At 31.4% G+C, this 22,600-nt stretch overlaps 1 protein-coding gene across 1 annotated transcript in view; it reads right to left on the bottom strand.

Annotated features, from left to right (window-relative positions):
- Positions 1-22,600, bottom strand: part of LOC141340213 (junctional adhesion molecule-like) — a 47,905-nt gene that overhangs the window by 21,288 nt on the left and 4,017 nt on the right. The gene's annotated exons all lie outside the window — the stretch shown is intronic.

Genomic DNA, 22,600 nt, shown 5'->3' on the forward strand with positions numbered 1-22,600 from the left:
CGTTTATTTTATTTTAAAGTAACAACATTTTTCAATAGTTTCATTTCAGTTCTCAGTTTTAAATAATTATCATATAACCAAGATTGTCACTCCTATAAATATCCACTGAACAGGATGAAATGCTCAGAATATGCCTTAAGATAAGAAGATAAATTTGGACTTTTATGTCTATGGAAACAAGTCCCTCTCAATGAAATGTCATTAACACATCTTTGCGGTTATTCTGTGAAAAATCAAGTGAAGTTCACACTTACAATGGCTTCATCACTGCAGGTCACAATGCTCTGCTTTGTTGGTTATAGTTGACATTTTGTATGCTCTCAGAAATAAAGGTACAAACCCTGTTTCTGGGGCAGGTACAAATATGTATCATGTATGTACTAAAATGCATCCTTTAGGAGTAAATAAGGTACAAATAATTTAGATTTTTTTGACCTCATTCTCGTAATTTTGATTTTATTCTTGAAACATTTCAACTTCATATTTGAAATATTTAAATTTTAATGTCAAAATATTTCTTCTTCATTTTCATAATTTTGACTTTATTCTTGAAACATTTCAGCTTTATTCTCAAAATATTTCTACTTCATTTTCATAATTTCGACTTTATTCTCGACATTTCAACTTTATTCTTAAAACATTTTGACTTTATTTTTTGTAATTTCAACTTTATTCTCGAAATATTTCAACTTCATTTTCATAATTTTGACTTTATTCTCATAATTTAAACTTTATTCTCGCAATTTCGACTTTATTCTTAAAACATTTAGACTTTATTCTCAAAACTTTAACTTTATTCTCAAAATATTTCAACTTTATTCTTGTAATTTTGATTTTAATTTAGTAATTTTAATTTTATTCTCGAATTATTTCAACTTTATTCTTATAATTTTTATTTTAATTTTATAATTTCAACTTTATTCTCAAAATATTTCAACTTTATTCTTGTAATTTTGATTTTATTTTTGTAATTTCAGCTTTATTCTCAAAATATTTCAACTTTATTCTCATAATTTTGACTTTATTCTTGAAACATTTTAACTTTATTTTCGAAATATTTCCACTTCATTTTTTGGAATTTCACCTTTACTATTGAAACATTTAGACTTTATTCTCGATATTTCAACTTTATTCTCGAAATATTTCAACTTAATTTTCATAATTTTGACTTTATTCTCATAATTTAAACTTTATTCTTGCAATTTCGACTTTATTCTTAAAACATTTAGACTTTATTCTCAAAACTTTAACTTTATTCTTAAAATATTTCAACTTTATTCTTGTAATTTTGATTTTAATTTTGTAATTTTAATTTTGTTCTCGAATTATTTCAACTTTATTCTTATATTTTTTATTTTAATTTTGTCATTTCAACTTTACTCTCAAAATATTTGAACTTTATTCTCGTAATTTTGATTTTAATTTTGTAATTTCAGCTTTATTCTCAAAATATTTGAACTTTATTCTCATAATTTTGACTTTATTCTTGAAACATTTTAACTTTACTTTCGAAATATTTCCACTTCATTTTTTGGAATTTCACCTTTATTATTGAAACTTTTAGACTTTATTCTCGATATTTCAACTTTATTCTCGTAGTTTTGACTTTATTCTTAAAACATTTAGACTTTATTCTCTAAATATTTCAACTTTATTCTTGTAATTTGGATTTTAATTTTGTAATTTCAACTTTATTCTCAAAATATTTTAACTTCATTCTCGTAATTTGGATTTTAATTTTGTACTTTCACCTTAATTCTTGAAATATTTCAACTTTATTCTCATAATTTTAACTTTATTCTCATAATATTTACTTAAAAGGTAAATTTCACTTTGTTCTCAAAATATTTTGACTATTTTTGTCATTTCAACTTTTTTCTTGAAATATTTAAACTTTATTCTCATAATTTTGACTTTATTCTTGAAACCTTTCGACTTTATTCTCGAAACTTCTGCTTTATTCTCAAAATATTTTGACTTTATTCTCAAATTTAATTTTGTCATTTTAGATTTTTTAACATGGCACTAAAACGCTGTCATAAAATACACTTATAGTACAAATAAAAAAGGTACATCTATTTAAAAAAAAAGAGTACATATACATTACACTAAAAACAAAAACTAAAAAAAAAGCCTGACTTCTGGCCGCTTAACTCCAATCAAACAAGCATTTAGAGAGAGTCTATTAGAGAGGAAATGATGCGAGCGGGATGAGATGTGAACATGAGGTCAAAGAAATATTACAAGTCAGATTAAAACTGAGCAGGCTGAGCAAAGGTCTTTAATTTAACATGATAGCTCATTGCATGCATGCACACGTGTCTGCAGCAAGACAGAGCATGTGTGTGTGAGAGACAGGCAAGCAGATGTGGCCTGCCTCATTAAAATGACAGCTGGCTATTGAGCACACTTGCTGACCCTGTGGGCCGTTTGCTGAAATGGGTGAGAGTGCATTATGGTCATGTCTCATAATTGAGCATCTGGATTCTGTAGAATCTCAAGCTTGTCATTTCTGCATGATCTCTGAGCGTGTGCACGCATACACACACACACACACCACTGCAGCTGTTAATCCACAGACAGGCTGCAAGCCCTGCTGCAACGTAATCGCATTTCTCCATGTTCACTGTGTATTTACAGCGGCCGATAAGTCGGGTGCTGGTTTAGCATGTTTAGAGAGCTCATCTAGAAGTTCAGATGTTTACAGTTATGGAGAGTGAAAGTCTGACCTTTACTGGGGATCAGAAGCAGCAATGCATATTCAGTTTTCTAAACATTGTGAGATGCAAAGCCAAGGTCAAATTGGATTCACATCCAGAACAGGGCTATTATTGTAACCTGAAACAACTATTTTTTGTTACTTGATACAAAAAACACTGACTGAAATAAAATACATTAAAAAATAAAATAAAATATAAAATAAAATAATATTGCTGCCATTTCTCATTTTCTTACTAAAGTACAAAAATAATTAAAAATAAATAAACTAAAAATAAAAAATAAAATAATATAATAAATTAATTATTATATAATTTTATGAACTTAAAAAAAACTGAAATTATAAAATAAATAAAATAAAATATTGCTAATATATTACTAAGGTACATAAATAATCAAAACTAAACAAACTAAAATTAATAAATAAAAAAATAGTTGTATATAATATAATATTTTAAAATAAAACAAAAAATATATAATTAAATGAATTGAAATAAAAAATATTGCTGCCAAGGCAACATTTCTGTCTTTTTTTTTTACAATAAAGTACAAAAAATAATTAAAACTAAATAAACTAAAGCAAATAAATAAAGAATATTTTTTATATAATAAAATATAATAATTTTAAAATAAAATAAAATAAAATAAAATAAAATAAAATAAAATAAAATAAAATAAAATAAAATAAAATAAAATATTGCTGCCAAGGCAACATTTCTCATTTTCTTACTAAAGTACAAAATTAATTAAAATAAAATAAAATAAAACTAATAATTATAATATAATAATTTTAAAATAAAATAATAATTGAAAAAAACTGAAAATGTAAAAATAGATAATTTTTAAATAATAAAATAAAATATGTCTCTTTTTTAATAAAGTACAAAAATAATTAAAATAAAATAAAACTAATAATTATAATATAATAATTTTTAAATAAAATAAAATAATAATTTAAAAAACTGAAAATGCAACATAAAACTAAATAAACTATAACAAATAAATATAATACAATAAAATAATATATAATAAATAATAAATATAATATAATATAATATAATATAATATAATATAATATTTTTTTAAATTAAAATAACATAATAATTTTAAAAAAATGAAAATATAAAAATAGATAAATAATAAATGATAAATAATAAAATAAAATATTGCTGCCAAGGCAACATTTCTCATTTTCTTACAAAAGTACAAAAATAATTAAAATAAAATAAAACTAATAATTATAATATAATAATTTTAAAATAAAATAAAATAAAATAATAATAAAAAAAAACTGAAAATGTAAAAATAGATAAATAATAAATATTAAATAATAAAGTAAAATATGTCTCTTTTTTTTTTTACTAAAGTACAAACATAATTAAAACTAAATAAACTAAAACGAATAAATAAAGAATGTTTTATATAATACAATATAATAATTTTAAAACAAAACAAAATAAAATATTGCTGCCAAGGCAACATTTCTCATTTTCTTATTAAAGTACAAAAATAATTAAAATAAATTAAAATAAAACTAATAATTATAATATAATAATTTTAAAATAAAATAAAATAATAATTAAAAAAACTGAAAATGTAAAAATAGATAAATAATAAATATTAAATAATAAAATAAAATGTGTCTCTGTTTTTTTACTAAAGTACAAAAATAATTAAAACTAAATAAACTAAAGCAAATAAATAAAGAATATTTTTATATAATAAAATATAATAATTTTAAAATAAAATAAAATATTGCTGCCAAGGCAACTTTTCTCATTTTCTTACTAAAGTACAAAATTAACTAAAATAAAATAAAATAAAACTAATAATTATAATATGATCATTTTTAAATAAAATAAAATAATAATTAAAAAAACTGAAAATGCAACATAAAACTAAATAAACTAAAACAAATACATATAATATAATATAATATAATATAATATAATATAATATAATATAATATAATATAATATAATATAATATAATATAATATAATATAATATATAACATAAGATAATATAATATAAACTGAAAATGTAAAAATAGATCAATAATAAATGATAAATAACAAAATAAAATATTGCTGCCAAGGCAACATTTCTCAGTACAAAAAGTAAAAAGAATAATTAAAACTAAATAAACTAAAACAAATAAATAAAGAATATTTTTATATAATAAAATATAATATAATAATTTTAAAATAAAATAACATTTTAACTTAAAAAAACACATTAACAAAAGAACATTGAAATGGGATTTTTTTTTTCATATTGCAATTTTTTAATCAAGTATTTAATAATGCAAGATTCTGTTCAGAATGTTTATCTTTACTGCACTCATATAAAAACAAGTAGGCCTATTAATTAAGTCTCAAGTACATATTGACTGATAGTTCAAAAGTGATAGTCATTAGTCAGGTTAGACAGCATATTAATTTTATGCACGAAAACAAGCCTGTAAGGGATAGACTTACAGTATTTATAATGGCAGGCAATGTATAAAGGTCCTAGATAGTAATTTTCATAACTCATAACTTTCAAAACTGTTTAATGGAGTTTTTATCTACTGATGGTTTCCTTTAAAGTGTACTTTACTCCCTCACAGATTTGTTTTCATTCCTGTCAAAAAATAAATTAACAGCGCTGCTGACTAAGATCTGCCGATAAGTCTTTTTGACTGATTTATTAACATTATCAATTCACAGGAGTCATTTTTTTTTGTGAATCAGCCCACAATATATTTGTATTTGCATGCAATCAACCAACCAAAGAAAGATTTCTTGTCTAATTATTCAATTCAGGATGCACACTCACAAAGATAGTTCAATCATTCTGTTCCACTATTTACAAAAACTGAATTCAAAAATCTTATTCACAACCAGCTCTAATTTCCAAACCTATAACTGAGATCCATGTCTTTCCAATGACGCTAATATATTGAATGACGTAAAATGTTTATCCTATCTGAATGACAGAACAGGTGCTGGGCCTCCTCATTTAGGGGTCACACTTGGCTCCCTCGCGGTCAAAAATGACCGAAGGCTTAAAAAGTAACTTTTTTTTTTCTTCAGGAAAATGAATTAAATGCATTTTTGTTCAATAATATTTTGTTATTATTATTTAGAATTTTGAGAAGTTTTTATGAATCTATGCAATATTTATACAATTTTAATGAACAGTTTTTCCCACTCGAATTATTATTTTTTTTTAATTGAATTATGAATTTATTATTTTTCAATGCAATGCAATAAATGCAACATTTAAATAATAGGAAATAGTATAAAATAGAATAAAAGCATTTAAAAAAAAAAAATTAAAACTTGTGTAATGACATGTAACCTTCTGTATCTCCCTATGCATATAGGTTTTTTCAGCAAAACCTGATATTTATCCAATCAAAAAATATCTAAACCTTAACAAAAGTAATCTTTTAGAATGTCTAAATATATTTCTAAATGCAAACCCTATTAAAATGAAGAAACAGTCTAAAAAAAAAAAAACTATGGGAATCCCAAAGCCCCTGTGTACAGGGGCTTTGGGATTCCCATTTTTTTTTAGACTGTTTCTCCATTTTAATGAAGAACACTTTCTGAAAATTTTTTTCAGCACAGTGGCTGATTTGTAACTTGTACCACCAAAAGATTCTCTGAATTATCGCATTTTTTTCGTATTTCCCATTCATTACCTATGTCGGTCATTTTTGACGGCGAAGGAGCCAAGTGTGACTATTTTTTTTGGACCCTTTAACATATCCGAATCATGTCAGTGATTTTTTTGTGTACTCACATAGCTAATGCAACAAAAGTCACCAAGCGTCATCTCATTCTGATGAAGCTACGATTTTTTAAATTTCAAAATATAACATTTTTTGGTCAAAAATGACCGAAGAGGCCCAGAGAGTGAACACAATGTTGGGACAGGAGGACCGGCTATGCATATTTGCCCTTTCATTTGCATGCATTAACCAGAATCCTTTACACTTTTTTTTCCAAAGACAATCAGGATATCATTATTCTTTAGTATTCAAGGACACGGGAAGATCAAATTGATTCATTACCATTTTTCACATTACTAGTACAGTAAGTTCCAAGCACGGCCAAGTCAAATCTTTGCATGTACCTCAAGGAGGCTTACAGGAGGATAATTACTCTATAATGTGATATGAGTTGTATGATAATTGAATTTGAGCAAATGAAGGTCAGCCTTTTGTACACTCTTCAGCCGAGGACGGAGTGCTGCGCTCAAATTAAACAGTGTGCGCTTCCGCAGTCACTTATCAATGAATGAACAAACCCAGAGAAATAATTTATGAGTCTCGTAGATCTAGGCACTGTGTGTTTTTACACTCCAACCAAGTTTCTTTTTAATTTGGGTGAAAAAGAGTTTCTGCTTAGACAGCACTGTAGCATCTAACGCTTGTGAATTTCAGGCCAATTTAGACTAATTTCTTGTTATGAAACTGCTAGACGAGTACTGAGGAATTGTTAAAGTATGTTGGGGAGATTCTGTTTGAGAATTAAAACTCAAAGTACCTAGCCACAAAATGTGAAAGTAAAAAGTTTGCACAAAAGTTTTAAAAATAGACTAATTAAATCAAGAGGCAGTGGAGATTTTCTTTTTAAAGGGACAGCACCAATTTTGTGAAGCAAAATGAAGCTGTGTTTGTAAAAAACAAATCCAACATGAAGAAGTTTTAAACTCTAAACCATTGCTTCTGTCCAAAATGCAAGTCTATAATCAATATTAACACTTCCACCAGTGAAAAAGTCTCTCATCAGTTGTTTTTTGAAAAAAAAAAGCAATATTATAAATAGAGGACTCATATTTTAGATGGAAGCAATGGTTCGAAATTAAAAAACACCATAATCATGGATTTGTTTTTTGCAAAAATGCAGCTTTTAACTACACAAGACGTTAATTGATGGACTGGAGGTCTTGTGGATTACTTATGGATTGTTTTATCAGCTGTTTGGACTCTCGTTCTGACGGCACCCATTCCCTGCAGAGGATCAAGTAGTGAGCAAGTGACATTATTGTTAAAGTATGATGGGGAGACTCTGTTTCAGAATTTCATTCAATTAAAAGCCAAAGTATCCTGCCATAAAATATGAAAGTAAAAGTTATTTTAGACTGTTTTTCTTTTGTAAACTGTGCTTGATCTGTACGAGACAACTTTTTCACTGGAAAAAGCAATAATATGAATAGTAGACTTGTATTTTAGTTATTTTAGTTTAGTATTTTAGACGTTATTGATGGACTGGAGTCCTGAGGATTACTTGTGGATTGTTTTTATCAGCTGTTTGGACTCTCATTCCGACGGCACCCATTCACTACAGAGGATCCATTGGTTAGTAAGTGATAGAATGCTAAATTTCTCCAAAAAAGTTTGCACAAAAGTAAAAATAAATAAATAAATAGACTAATGAAATCAAGAGCAGTGGAGATTTTCTAATTAAAGGAAAAGCACCAATTTTAATCACAATCACAGGACTTTTTAAGACAGAACAAATTCTCAAAAACTCAATCTAAACTGATATCTAAAACTTACCTAAAATTGTTCAACATAAAATTTATCAGCAGTTGTTTAAAGAAACAGTACTTCTTAATACTCAAAATGAAAATTTGCTGTTTGTAAGAAACAAATCCATCATTAAGATGTTTTAATTATAATTAATTTAATCATTAAGATGGGCAGAATGTGTCCATAATCCATAATAATGCTTCCTCCAGTGAAAAAGTTCATCATCTGTTGTGCTCTAACATCAAATTCCACCAACATCTTTGTTTGGAGTCATTTTAGATTGTTTTTTAATTAATAATCTGAATAGTGGACTCATATTTTAGATGGAAGAAATGGTTTGAAATTAAAAAAACACCATAATCATGGATTTGTTTTTTGCAAAATTCACCTTTTAACTTCACAAGATGTTAATTGATGGACTGGAGTCTTGTGGATTACTTATGGATTGTTTTATCAGCTGTTTGGACTCTCGTTCTGACGGCACCCATTCACCACAGAGGATCCATTGGTGAACAAGTGATGTAATGCTACATTTCTCCAAATCTGTTCCCATGAACAAACAAACTCATTTACATCTTGAATGCCTTGAGGGGAAGTATTTTCAGCAAATGTTCATTTTTGGATGAACTATTCTTTAATAGTGATCATTAACTCAACATCAAGTTCACCTATCAGTGTTTTTAATTAAAATGCATGAATGCATTAATTAAAGCAATTGCTTTGGGTCAAAAAACTGACTGATGAGACGTCTCTTCACAAGGAGACTTGCCAATTTCACTGCTACCTGAAATGAATTTCGTTGACTGTTTTACATAAAAGTAAATAAAATTATTAAATTGGTATGTTGGCTCACTAAGAAGACACCTGAGAAATGTGTGCTTTGAAAGAAAATTTAATGGACTTAAAAATATAATGCCTGCCCTTGAAAATTTAATTAAGGGTATTTAGTTTCAGCACTAGTCAAGTACAAAGCCCCTAAAAAAGATTCATCATGAAATCAAAATGACCCCATTTACTTTCTTTAATTCACACTCTTTGGTCTTACTGTGAGTGATTAATCAGTGCATGTTATTACACAAAATCACTCTGCCTCTGAAAATACTTTTTTTCTTTTCTTTTACAGCTCACATCACAAATCTCTCTCCTCCAATCACCTCGCTCCATTCTGGTAAGCAACATCCACTTTTAACAAAGCAGTCAAGTCCTGCATATTTTAGTGTTGAATATCCCAAACCCCTAAAACATTGGATTATGCAAGCAAAACGGTTGTGGATGGCTTTCCTGTAGACTTTAAGTACACTAATAAAGTATGATTACTCAGGTACTTTACACTGCTGGAAACCTCATCTGCAGTCATCACAAAGGAGCTTGACTTGGCTAAGACTGCACATGTCATCTCACATTTAATGAAATCAGGGAAAAAAGTGAAAAAGTCAGCACAGAGGAAGTTTCAAAGTGCACTGCGTTATTTCTCTGGTACTGCTTGGCATTAAATTTTTTTTTTTTTACACATACACTACTGTTCAAAAAGGTGTTTTTTTTTTTCTCCTGAAATTAATGCAAATATAACTGCAAACAGCTATTACCAGGGTTCATTTAAGACATAAGCATATATGTGACCCTGGACCACAAAACCAGTCTTAAGTCGCTGGGGTATATTTGTAGCAATAGCCAAAAATACATAGCATGGGTCAAAATTTTTGATTTTTCTTTTATGCCAAAAATCATTAAGAAATTAAGTAAAGTTCATGTTCCATGAAGATTTTTTGTGAAATTCCTACTGTAAACATATCAAAATGTAATTTTTGATTTGTAATATGCATTGTTAAGAACCTAATTTGGACAACTTTAGAGGTGATTTTCTCAGTCTTTTTGATTTTTTTGCATCCTCAGATTTCTGATTTCAAATAGATGTATCTCAGTCAAATATTGTCCTATCCTAACAAACCATACATCAATAGAAAGCTTATTTATTGAGCTTTCATATGATGTATAAATCTCAGTTTTGTCAAATTTAACCTTATGACTGGTTTTGTGGTCCAGGGTCACATATGACAAAAGGCATTATTTAGCAGGCCTGTAACCATCTAAATCATTGATTTAAAAAAGCATTTTTGACAAAACCAGGTAATTTACTAAAGAAACAGTTTTTTTTAATGTGTATGACTGTTATAGCATGGGGTTCAATCTCCTTAAAGCTTTGTATGCTTGTTTAGAATCACCTGTTGCTCAGCAGGTTTTGTGATGTTTTGAGTTTTCCTTTAGGCTTTATAGGATTTTGGGTAAGTTAGGACAGGCCCCATTTCTAAATGACCCAGATAGAGTTTCCTAATGGGCAAATTTCAAATTTTTTTTTTGATAGTTATTGACCTGGAGGGTATTGTGCGATATATCGATATTTTTATGTTATTTATCTTACGGTACAGCGTATTATTTAATTATATATTTTTTTCAGAGTTATGCATGTATGGTTTTGTTTGTCTGTGCGTGCATTAATTAATATTTTTCTCTTTTTCTTTGGATAACGCCGCCCTTCACCTATGCCCAATTTGGTGGAGAGCTGTTGGCTTATAAGCGGAAGTGGCGTTAGGGTTTGGGGGGAAGAGGTGTGGCTCTTTGTTTCCAGCGCGTGGCAGGTCTGGGTTCCTTGAGCTCCATGTGAGCATGGCCCGTACTTTTTGAGAAGCCTTGTGTGCACTTTGGGGTATACTGCAGCCTTGTAAAAGGCTTGAGAATGAAGAGGTCTGTACGCGTTTTGTCCAGCCACCCGCTGAGGAGTCATGCTGACTTTTTTTTTTTGCGCTGCTTGTTTGTTTGTTTGTTTGTTGATCTATGTTTGTGTGTTTATTTGATTTATTCGATTTGCTTTATGTTACTTTCGTTAAGTTGTTAATTTTTTCTTTATGTTGCCATTTATTTACGTGACACCTGAACTTTGATTCTAAATAAATAGAGAATTGTTTTGCTCCAGTAGCGCGTCCTGTTTTATGTTACTTAACCCCTCGGTTAACGAGTCTCTTTGAAATCTGGGGTTGTAACAGTGGGATTTTATGGATAGCATTAATTAGACAATATTTTGCTATGTGTGTTTGTGATTAAGGACTACCATGCTGACTCCTAAAGTTTTTGATATTCTTAAAAAAATATTATTTTCCAATAAGTTTAAATGGATTTTTACCTTTTATAAGCATTTTTACCTTTATAAAGCATTTTTTCTAAAAGTGTGCATCATCTTTTGAGTCAAATTCTTACATTTAATCAGTCAATTATAATATTAATTAAGCTGTTACCAAACAAATTAAATCAGTATCAACAAAATTCATCTTTGCAGAAGTTGCATATGAAGTGGCTTTTTACATGTGAAATTAAAACCGCCAATAGGTGGCAGCAAGTCACTGTTAATAAGCCAATGCGAGTAAACCAAATCATTTAAACAGTTGATTCATTCAGGAACGAAACACCATCATCAAACACCAAACCTAGGAGTAGTATGCAAAAATAATTTTTCTTACATCTCCTCAATCATTTACCAAATCAGTGGTTCTAGAGGCAAAGTTGTCCGGAATGAGAAGTTCTATCATATGATATGAATATTGCGTGTATTTGCAAAAAACCAAGCAATGTAAAATCGTTTACGCCCTTGAAAAATGTAATATTGCCTCCCGGTGGCCAATTTCTTTCAAATTTCTCACAGACCTTTGGGGGCGTGAGGCAAACAGGCCCACTGAGATTTGTTCGGATTGCCCTCCGTTAACCTTGTCTAATAGGCGCTCAAACTTTATCGCCCAGTGGCAGCCATGTTTTTTTGAGATGTGCAAATATTTAGGAGTTATAGGCATTTTACTAAAAGTGGCCCCGTCCCTTTTGAAAGTTTAGGTTTCCCTTTGCGACGGTGAGTGATAATTATTGATATTCACCATGGATTCCAATGACATAAGAAACTTGAGTTTGCGACTGACGGTTTAAGATTTATGAGCGATTTCATACTTTTGATCGCTGTAGCGCCCCTGTCAGGCCGATTAGGGCGAGCCTTGGTGACGTTGTTGATGGTGTGAGTACTAACATCCCACCAAATTTCAAGTCTCTACGACTTACGGTTTGGTCTGCACGATCAGTTTTACATAGAGATTGCTGCTCCTTGGACATTCATTAAAGAATCCTAAACAAAGCCACAGTATCACTGTTTCCACAAAAATAATAAGCAGCACAACTGTTTTCAACATTGATAGCAACAAAATGTTTCTTGAGTGGCAAATCAGCATATTGGAATAATTTCAAAAGAATCATGTGATTTAACATTCAAATGTGGGCTTTGATATTTTAATGTTTTTTAAAGAATTCTCTAATGCTCTCCTAGGTTGCATTTATTTGATCAAAAATAGAGTTAAAATATTGTGAAATATTATTACAGTTTCCAATAAATATTTTCTATTTTAATATATTTTAAAATATAATTTATTCTTGTGTTGCAAAGCTGAATTTTCAGCATCATTACTCCAGTCTTAATGTACACAAGACTTTGTTTTTGATGCAGTGTCATGTAGCTTCATTGGAAAGTTTTGGAAAATTTAGCATTACATCACTTGCTCACCAGTGGATTCTCTGCAGTGAATGGGTGCCGTCAGAATAAGACTCCAAACAGATGATAAAAACATCACAATAATCCACAAGTAATTCATACTACTCAAGTCGTGTATCTGGACTTTTGCATGAAGACCGGGTTGCATTTTATTCTGGCACAAAATATCTCACTCAGACAGAAGAAAAAAATGAAAGCTCAATTTGTTTGCCCTTTTTTTTATGAAAAAAATCATAAGACAAGGTCAATTTCATATCTTTAAGAGCACTCTCAAAAAGAATCAGACACAAATAAAGCCTCTATTATGTTATAGTGAAATATTAGTGATACATATGCTGTTTACATGTACAAGGGTTCTACTTCACCTCAGGATCCCTAAAGGTCCCCAGGGCAAATTTTGTTCCCACAAGGAGTCAAATTTCAGCTCTCTAGCTCGAACAGGGTGGTAAAGCTGACATTCTGAATGTTGCAAATTTAACTGCGAGTTGCTAGGCAATTATATATCCCATCGATCCCAAAATTACACAAAAGTCAATTAGCCGCAGAGCCCTCATGCATGCAAAGTTTGGTGGGTTTTCACCACAGGGGGAAAAAAGTTATCAAATGGAGGAAGAATAATACATTCAGCTGCAAGCCACATTTACTGTCTGGAGTCGAGCACATCAATGACACTGCAAGGTTGAAAGAAGGGGGGCTATCCAGAATTACATCTTTGCTCATGGATGCACATTTCTGAACACATATTGTATTTGTTTTTATTCTGAATGCCAGTCAATAGACAAAATATGCTTTTTGCTGCTTATTTGCTGGCAGATGGTGCGGTTACAGCATTTACCAGCAGGAGATAACTAGTCAGACTTGTACTAATTGGCACAAAACTTTGTGTACATCATTACTATACAGACGCCCAAGGGGTCAAAGAGTTGCTGATATAATGACTCACTTCCTTCTTTGATCCTGTTTGTCTTTGGCAGCAAATTTGTTAAAGGGATAGAAAAAAATGAAAACACTCTCTTAAATGTCATTCCAAACCTCTCTCTTTTTTCAGTGAAAAAGTCAAGTCATCTTTATGTTTATAGCACTTTATACAACGGTTCTTTCTGGTCCTCAAATCTGATTGGCCTTAGAGGAGTGCGATATTCTAGTGATATCCGCTTGCTGTATTTTGTATCACGAGTGTATAATTTTATAAATAATACTGTTTTTGTACCACTGAATGTAGTTTTAAGAGTTTTTTGGCGAGAATGTACTTGTTTAGACTTCAAATATGTAGTGTGTTAACAAAGATATCATCTATTCTAAAATTTGTTTCAACGTTTTATGTAAATGTAATGCTTTATATCAAAGCACTGCCTTTGTACTTTTGACTGAATTGCCTAGCAACTTTTATGATGGTTGTCATTGTTTATTAAATATTATTATTCAATAAATAGTATTTTATGTAAATAATAGTAGTATTTAATAATAGTATTTTGTATTTGAAATCGGTGTGTTTCCGTGATTGCCATCGTTAGATTGCGACTAGTGACCGGTTTTATAGTAAGTCAGCACTAAATGAGGTTGTAAACAAGGAAGCCAACTGATATTTTATATTTTTATAATATTTTATATAAATAATAGTAGTATTTATAATAGTGTCTAGTATTGGAAAACGGTATGTGTGATTGTGACGGTGATTTTAGTTACATTATTTTGCCATTGGATGCAACAAGTGACTTTATGAGTCAGCAGTAAAGACTTTTATATTAAAAAAGACTAAAACACTGTTGTAAACAAGGAAATTATTATTACTTTCAAGACACAGCCAACAAATGCACTGAGCAGTGCTGTCATCGGAAATCATCATTAACAGATGAAAGGATAGTACGACAAAGATATCGCTTTCAAAAAGCGGACATTCAAACTAATGTTTTATTGTGAATATGAGCTGAAGAATGAATGCTGTATCAGATGCAGGTAATCACACTTGCTAAGTCCATCTCTCTTATAATCCTCTACATAATACAGTGAGCTTTTAATACAGTAACACAATAAGTATACTTGTTACTAGTTCTAGCTTGGGCTCAGCTGTTAAACTATCAAACTGACATTTGAATCTGTGACCGAAGGAAGTAGTTCTGCACAAAAGAGGGCTTTTAAAGACACTCTGTTGTTTATTATGTATTTACACTCGTGCTATCGTGTGATATGGCTGTATATTGGCCAAATCACAGCCATGTGTGCCCTGCTGTGACAAAAATGTTGTACTATGCAGTTCTAGAAGTTCCTGGAGACTCTCATTCATAAGATAATTCATAAAAACAAGAAAACTAATAGACACAGTCCAGCTCACCTGATAATAATGGACCAGAGATATACACTGAACTCCTAAAAAAAACACAAAACGAAATAAATGAAAGATGTGCGTCATTGCTTTCGCAGTTATGACTATTGATTGGATCTTAATCTATACAGCTATTATGGAATAGTTTGAACAATCCCTAGTCTGTTTTAAGAGCTACATTAAGCCTCCTGCTGGATTAAAGTTTTTCCAACGGACGTCCATTAAGCCCTCTGTTTATTTGACGACATCTGATATGTGTTTCTATGGTAGATTAAACTTTGTCCTGACCTAAAAAGCATTATCCATTAACAATGCAATCTAATCCAGCACTAGGCTTAATCTTTGTCCAGAAAGCTGCCTATCTGTGTTCACAAACGTGGCCATCTAATCCTGAATGAAGCCGTGTTTCTGCTGGAGTCCGGAGGTGTTGAATTGTCTTTGTTAGTGCTTTGAGAGACAGACTGGGGCTGCTAAAGCTGTGAGGATTATCAGCGAAGCTGCTAAGACACATAGAGACACGGATGTCACTCTGTGAAAGAGAGAAAGAGAGGCAACGCAGGGACAGGAAGTGATGTCGCCCTCCTGTCCCAGACTACAGCAGAGGACATGCTGAGCTGTGAATGCAGATGAGAGTTCTGTCTTTTCCATTTAATCAATCAGGGAGAATATACGTGTTCATGCTTTATCTACTAAATATATCCAAAAGTGTTTTAGAAACATCATATTTGTAATTACTATGAAATTGTATCTTTATTTATTTAAATCAGGGTTGGAAAATTCTGAATTTAAGCATCAGCCAGATTTTCACAAACCTGACAAGAAGCTAAATTAGAAACTGAAAGGAAGTGGAATTTACTGAATGACTGCCAGTCAAGGAAACAATTTGTATTGTCGGTCTGCAAGGCCTATAAATCTTCAAACGTCAAGACTTTTTAAACTTGCAGACACAATTTCTTAAACCATTATTCAAAATGTATTTTTCAAAAGGAGATATTTCAGTTTTATGACTTATTTAAATGTGTTTCTTTAATTTTTTTTTAATAAATAAAGTCAAACAGGTCATTATTATTGTGAATATGAGATTGAGCTGAAGAATAAATGCTTTATCAGATGCAGGTAATCACACTTAGTAAGTCCATCTCTCTCTCATAATACTCTACATAATATGGTGAGCTTTTAATACAGCAATACAATAAGCTTTTAATGAAGCAATTCAACATTTCTTTGTTACAAGTTCTAAAGTGATGTTTAGGAAATAGTAACAGAGGCTTGGGCTCAGCTGTTAAACTGTCAAACTGACAATTGAATTTGTGACCGAAGGAGGTAGTTCTGCACAAAAGAGGGTTTTTAAAGACACTCTGTTGTTGTTTCTTATATATTTACACTCGTGTAACTGTTTATTTGAATTCTTCCTTAAATTCTTTATTAAATAAAGTCAAATTGCAATTCTGCATCAGATTTGCAACCCTATTTTATATTTAAAAAGTATTCACAGGTCAGTTCTGAATGGCATAATATATGTAAATGTCACCATTCAAAGTAACAAAGTAAAGCATATTAGAATGATTTCTGAAGGGTCATGTGACACTGTAGACTGGAATAATGATGCTAAAAAAATATGTAATCAAAGCTGATTTTTTTTGCATCATTATTTCAGTCTACAGTGTCACATGACCCTTCAGAAATCATTCTAATATGCTGATTTGCTGCTTAAGAAACATTTCTTATCATTTTTATTATTTCTTATTATTATCAATGTTGAAATCAGTTGAGCTGCTTCTGTGGAAACTTTTGTCAAGATTCTTTTATGAATAGAATGTTCAAAAGAACGGTATTTGTTTGAAATCTTTTGTAATATTATGAATGTATTAACTTCAGTTTAATGCGTATTTGCCGTATTTTCTTTTCTTTGCTTTACTTTGTTACTTTGAATGGTGACATTTACATATATTATGCCATTCAGAACTGACCTGTGAATACTTTTTAAATATAAAATAGGGTTGCAAATCTGATGCAGAATTGCAATTTGACTTTATTTAATAAAGAATTTAAGGAAGAATTCAAATAAACAGTTACACGAGTGTGTAAATATATAAGAAACAACAACAGAGTGTCTTTAAAAACCCTCTTTTGTGCAGAACTACCTCCTTCGGTCACAAATTCAATTGTCAGTTTGACAGTTTAACAGCTGAGCCCAAGCCTCCGTTACTATTTCCTAGACATCACTTTAGAACTTGTAACAATTACATTTTGAAATATATTTAAATAGAAAACAGTTATTTTACATTGCAACATTTTTACAGTAATTTTACAGTATTTTTAATAATATAAATGCAGTAATGTGAAAATTTAATCGATTGAAAGAATTTTTACAATATGCCATAAAGAGTTAAATATATTCTGAAAGGCTCCTACCAGCTTTTCATATCATCTGCAGTCCTGCTTATGGTCAGACTAAATTAACTCAGTTGATGTCTTTAGATGCCTTTCAGTGCAGCTTTAAAGCCTCAGCATAAATGAGGAGAATAAGAAAATATGTTTTCCCTCACTCTTTAAAGACAGGCCTATGGGACATGAGTAAATATGATTTCCCTCAGCGGGAAAGGCCTGAACTGATAAATTTAACCGAACGAGCTGTCATAAAACGATGAAAAATAAGGAGTTCACCAGCAGTGCTGTCTGTTAAAGGTTCAGTATCATTACTTTAGCATTTTTTTATTGAAAACCATTCATAACACTGACATTATCACTCAACCATATGCTAATTCCACACGCTAAAATTTCAAACAGAATATTCAAGTGGTGAAATCAGAGCGTTCATAAAATCTCCTAGAGAAGGTCGGGATTGGGTGGGTTTGACAGATGAACTCCTCAGATGTTTTAAAATTGAATTGCTGGGAAAGGATGCAGCAGGAAAAAAATGAATCTGATTTTGTTTCTTATTCCTCTGGCACACTAACTGACTGCAAATAGATTGCTGTCTGACTACAACAGGTTGTGAGCGGTTTACTCAAGGATTAAAATACACATTACACTGCAATCTTAAAGCAGTGAACACTTTGGCTACAAAATCTGCCTGTAAATCTCTCATATATATTTTTTACCAAATCTTGTATTCAATCAGTTATTGATCTGAGCTTATGACCTTTGTTTAAAAAAAAATGTTGTGTGGAAAGTGGTCATTTTGGCAGTGTTTACTCAAAAACTGAGGTGCATAAGCTCAGATCAACGAGGCCTACGATCAATCCGTTTTTCCAAAAAGAAATACAAAACCTGTGCTAAATGAAAGAAAATAAGTTGTTAAATATAGCTGCAAGCAGTAATTATGGGGCCAAGCACTACAGAAGCAAGCATTTTAGGGATTTTAGTCAAAATTACTGAAAAATCATATAAAACTACTAGTAATATGATTTAATGCTTTATCACTGTATCACCAAAAGGTGACACTGCTACCAAATTGATATGGCATTGTCAATGTAAGGAGACAATGGCACACACAAAGTTTGGTGTCAATATGTCAAAGCTTTGCAGAGACACAGCCTCAGATGTAAAAATTTGTGGCAATGCTATACAAAAGCAGTTTTGTCTATCAACACGAAATCCATAACTTTGTGTCAGCACAGTCTGAAGATGATCTGACTCGATCTTGGTGAAAATCGGACCAACGGTTGTGGAGGAGTTTAAAAGTAAGTTTTCAATATAAATCAAAATGGCAGACAGTTCGGCCAACTATGGCATAATTGGTATGTATGTTGTCGGCATGACCCAAGCAATATTAAGAGACCAGTTTCATTACAATAGGCTAATGCAATCAAAAGCTATTAGCATTTTTGGAAATTTCATAATTAATAATGGTCAATTACTGGTGACACTGTCACCAAATTGATGTGGCGTGGTCAGTGTGAGGTGACAATGGCACAAACAAAGTTGGTGTAAATATGTCAAAGCTTTGCAGAGATACACCCTCAGATGCAGTTTGGCATCTTTCCAGCAAATTCACTGATGTGTTAAACGAAAATCTTTTTGCATATTACACAAAATCCATATGTTTTTGCCAGCATCGTCTGAAGATAATCTGACACAATTTTGATGAAAATCAGACAAACAATCTAGGAGGAGTTCAAAAAAGTAGGTTTTGTGCATTAATCAAAATGGCAGACAGGAAGTTCGGCCAATTTTGGCATAATTGGTATTGATGTTCTCGGCATGACCCAAGTAATATATTGAGATCACTTTCAAAAATAGCTATTTTTATATCTCTTGACCACTAGGTGGTGCTGCTCCAAAACTGTGGAGGTAGACTTAGGTCATGCTTGTCATAACACACCATGTTTGATCTCAGTACACCAAACCATTGCAGAGATATAGCCTCACATCCATTTTTCCTTCATACCTTTGGTGCTTGGCGCCTAAAAATACTGAATCCAAGATTTGGTGAAAATATTGAGATTTACAAGCAATTTTCAGCACAGCACAAGGGAAACATCTATAATTACTAATCAAAAACATCTTTAAAGGAACACTCCACTTTTTTTGGAAATAGGCTCATTCTCCAACTCCCCCCGAGTTAATAAGTTGAGTTTTACCGTTTTGAAATCCATTCAGCCGTTCTCCTGTTCTGGCGATATCACTTTTAGCATAGCTTAGCATAGATCATTGAATCCTATTAGACCAATAGCATCACGTTCAAAAATGACCAACGCGTTTCGGTATTTGTCCTAATTAAAACTTGACTAACCCTAACCCTAACATAACCCTTTGTTGTATTTAAAACTTGACTCTTCTGTAGTTATATCGTGTACTAAGACCGGTGGAAATGCAAAGCTTCAATTTTCTAGGCTGATAAGATTAGGAACTACACTCCCATTCCGGCGTAATAGTCAAGGAAGTTTGCTGCCGTAATAAGGCTGAAGCAGGAGCAGTAATACCACGCAGCACATGTGCAAATGCTAAACTAGCTGGGAACTCATTTCTGATAATAATCCGCCTGCTTCGGCCATATTACGGCAGCAAACTTCCTTGACTTTTTAGTGTAGTTCCTAATCTTATCGGCCTAGAAACTCGCAGCTTTGCATTTCCACCGGTCTTAGTACACAATATAACTACAGAAGAGTCAAGTTTTAAATACAACAAATATCGAAACTCGTTGGTCATTTTTGAACGCGATGCTATTGGTCTAATAGGATTCAATGATCTATGCTAAGCTATGCTAAAAGTGATATCGCCAGAACAGGAGAACGGCTGAATGGATTTCAAAACGGTAAAAATCAACTTATTAACTCGGGGGGAGTTGGAGAATGAACCTATTTACAAAAAAAGTGGAGTGTTCCTTTAAAAGCCAACAATAAATTGCACACTTCTTGCCATATCGCCCAGGTTTAGTAAACATTGACACTGGTTGTGCACCATTTCATTAGCATAACAGACGGTATACATCAAGGACAAACCGGCCTGTGCAACTATACATCAATCACAACTTTAATTAATGGCTCTTGACACTGACAGAATAACATGTTAATGTGTGTGTTCTTCCAAATCCGGGTCTGATTAAAATTACTACATCCAAGATCAGCAGACCATTGTGTGTTTGAAAGAAATGAGCTGAAGGGCCCTTCACGGTATATAATTAAACCCAAAGAACACCCAGACACTTATTGAGTTGCAACAGCATGTAATCTTTGGAGGATTTTCAGAACAAGCACACACAGCCCTCAAAACAAAAACATGGACATGAGGAAAGATTTATAGCTGCTCCAGGGACGCTGTAATTCTCTAAAACATTAGTTGTACAGTTTTACCACAGAATCGGTCAACTAAAAGACATGCAGTAGCAGACCTGCTGTACCTTACCATTTAGAAGTCTTTTATGCTCACTAAAGCTGCATTTATTTGATTTAAAATACAGTAAACAGTAATATTATGAAATATTTTTTTACAATTTGAATGGACTGTTTTTATTTGAATGTATGTTAAAACGTAATTTATTCTTGTGATGCAATGCTGAATTTTCAGCATCATTACTCCAGTCTTCGCTGTCACATGATCCTTCAGAAATCATTCTACTTTGCAGATTCTTATTATTATCAATGTTGAAAACTGTTGTGTTGCTTCATATTTTTGAGGTCAAATGTTTACACCCCCCTTTCAGAATCTGCAAAATGTTAATTATTTGACCAAAATAAGAGGGATCATACAAAATGCATGTTATCTTTTATTTACTACTGCCCTGAATTAGATATTTCACACAAAAGATGTTTATATATAGTCCATAAGAGAAAATAATAGCTGCATTTATAATAATTTTGTTGTTGTTGTTGTCGAGTGATAGTAGTTCATGAGTTCCTTTTTTGTCCTGAACAGTTAAACTGCCCGCTGTTCTTCAGAAAAATCCTTCAGGTCCCACAAATTCTTTGGTTTTTCAGCATTTTTGTGTATTTGAAACCTTTCCAACAACTGTATGATTTTGAGATCCATCTTTTCACACTGAGGATCTCATATGCAATTATTACAGAAGGTTCAAACACTCACCGATGTTACAGAATGAAAATGCATGCATTAAAGTATTCACTTTCATAACAACAATGCACAGATAATGTACTCACCCCCTTGTCATCCAAGATGTTCATGTCTTTCTTTCCTCAGTCGTAAAGAAATTATGTTTTTTTTGAGGAAAACATTTCAGGATTTCTCTCTTTATAATGGATATGAATGGCGCCCCAAAGTTTCAACTTCCGAAATGCACTTTAAATACACTTTAAATGCAGCTTCAAAAGGCTCTAAACTATCCCAGTCGAGGAGGAAGGGTCTTATCTAGCGAAACGATCGGTTATTTTCGAAACAAATCGTCTTGTCTCATCTCTGCGCAGTCTGTGTGATTCAGGTAAATACAGTTAGGGTACGTCTAAAAACTCCCATCTTGTTTTCTTCCCTAACTTCAAAATCACCTTAGATCGCTGCAAAAGTACCGACATAGTGTTTACAAAGTGAACATACAAAGAAACTCAAATGAGACAAGACGAGCATTTGAGGTTAAAAAGTATATAAATTGTCAATTTGTTTCGAAAATAACCGATCGTTTCGCTATATAAGACCCTTCCTCCTCAGCTGGAATCGTTTAGAGCCTTTTGAAGCTGCATTTAAAGTGCATTTAAACTGCATTTCGGAAGTTCAAACTTTGGGGCGCCATTCATATCCATTATAAAGAGAGACATCCTGAAGTGTTTTCCTCAAAAAAACACAATTTCTTTACGACTGAGGAAAGAAAGACATGAACATCTTGGATGACAAGGGGGTGAGTACATTATCTGTACATTGTTGTTATGAAAGTGAACTAATCCTTTAAGAGCAGGGGGTGAAAACTTTTGAACAGGAAAAGGATGTGTACATTTTTCTTATTTTGCCTAAATATCATATTATATATATATATATATATATATATATATATATATATATAT

This window comes from Garra rufa, chromosome 8, assembly GCF_049309525.1.
Source record: "Garra rufa chromosome 8, GarRuf1.0, whole genome shotgun sequence".
Lineage (NCBI taxonomy): Eukaryota > Metazoa > Chordata > Actinopteri > Cypriniformes > Cyprinidae > Garra > Garra rufa.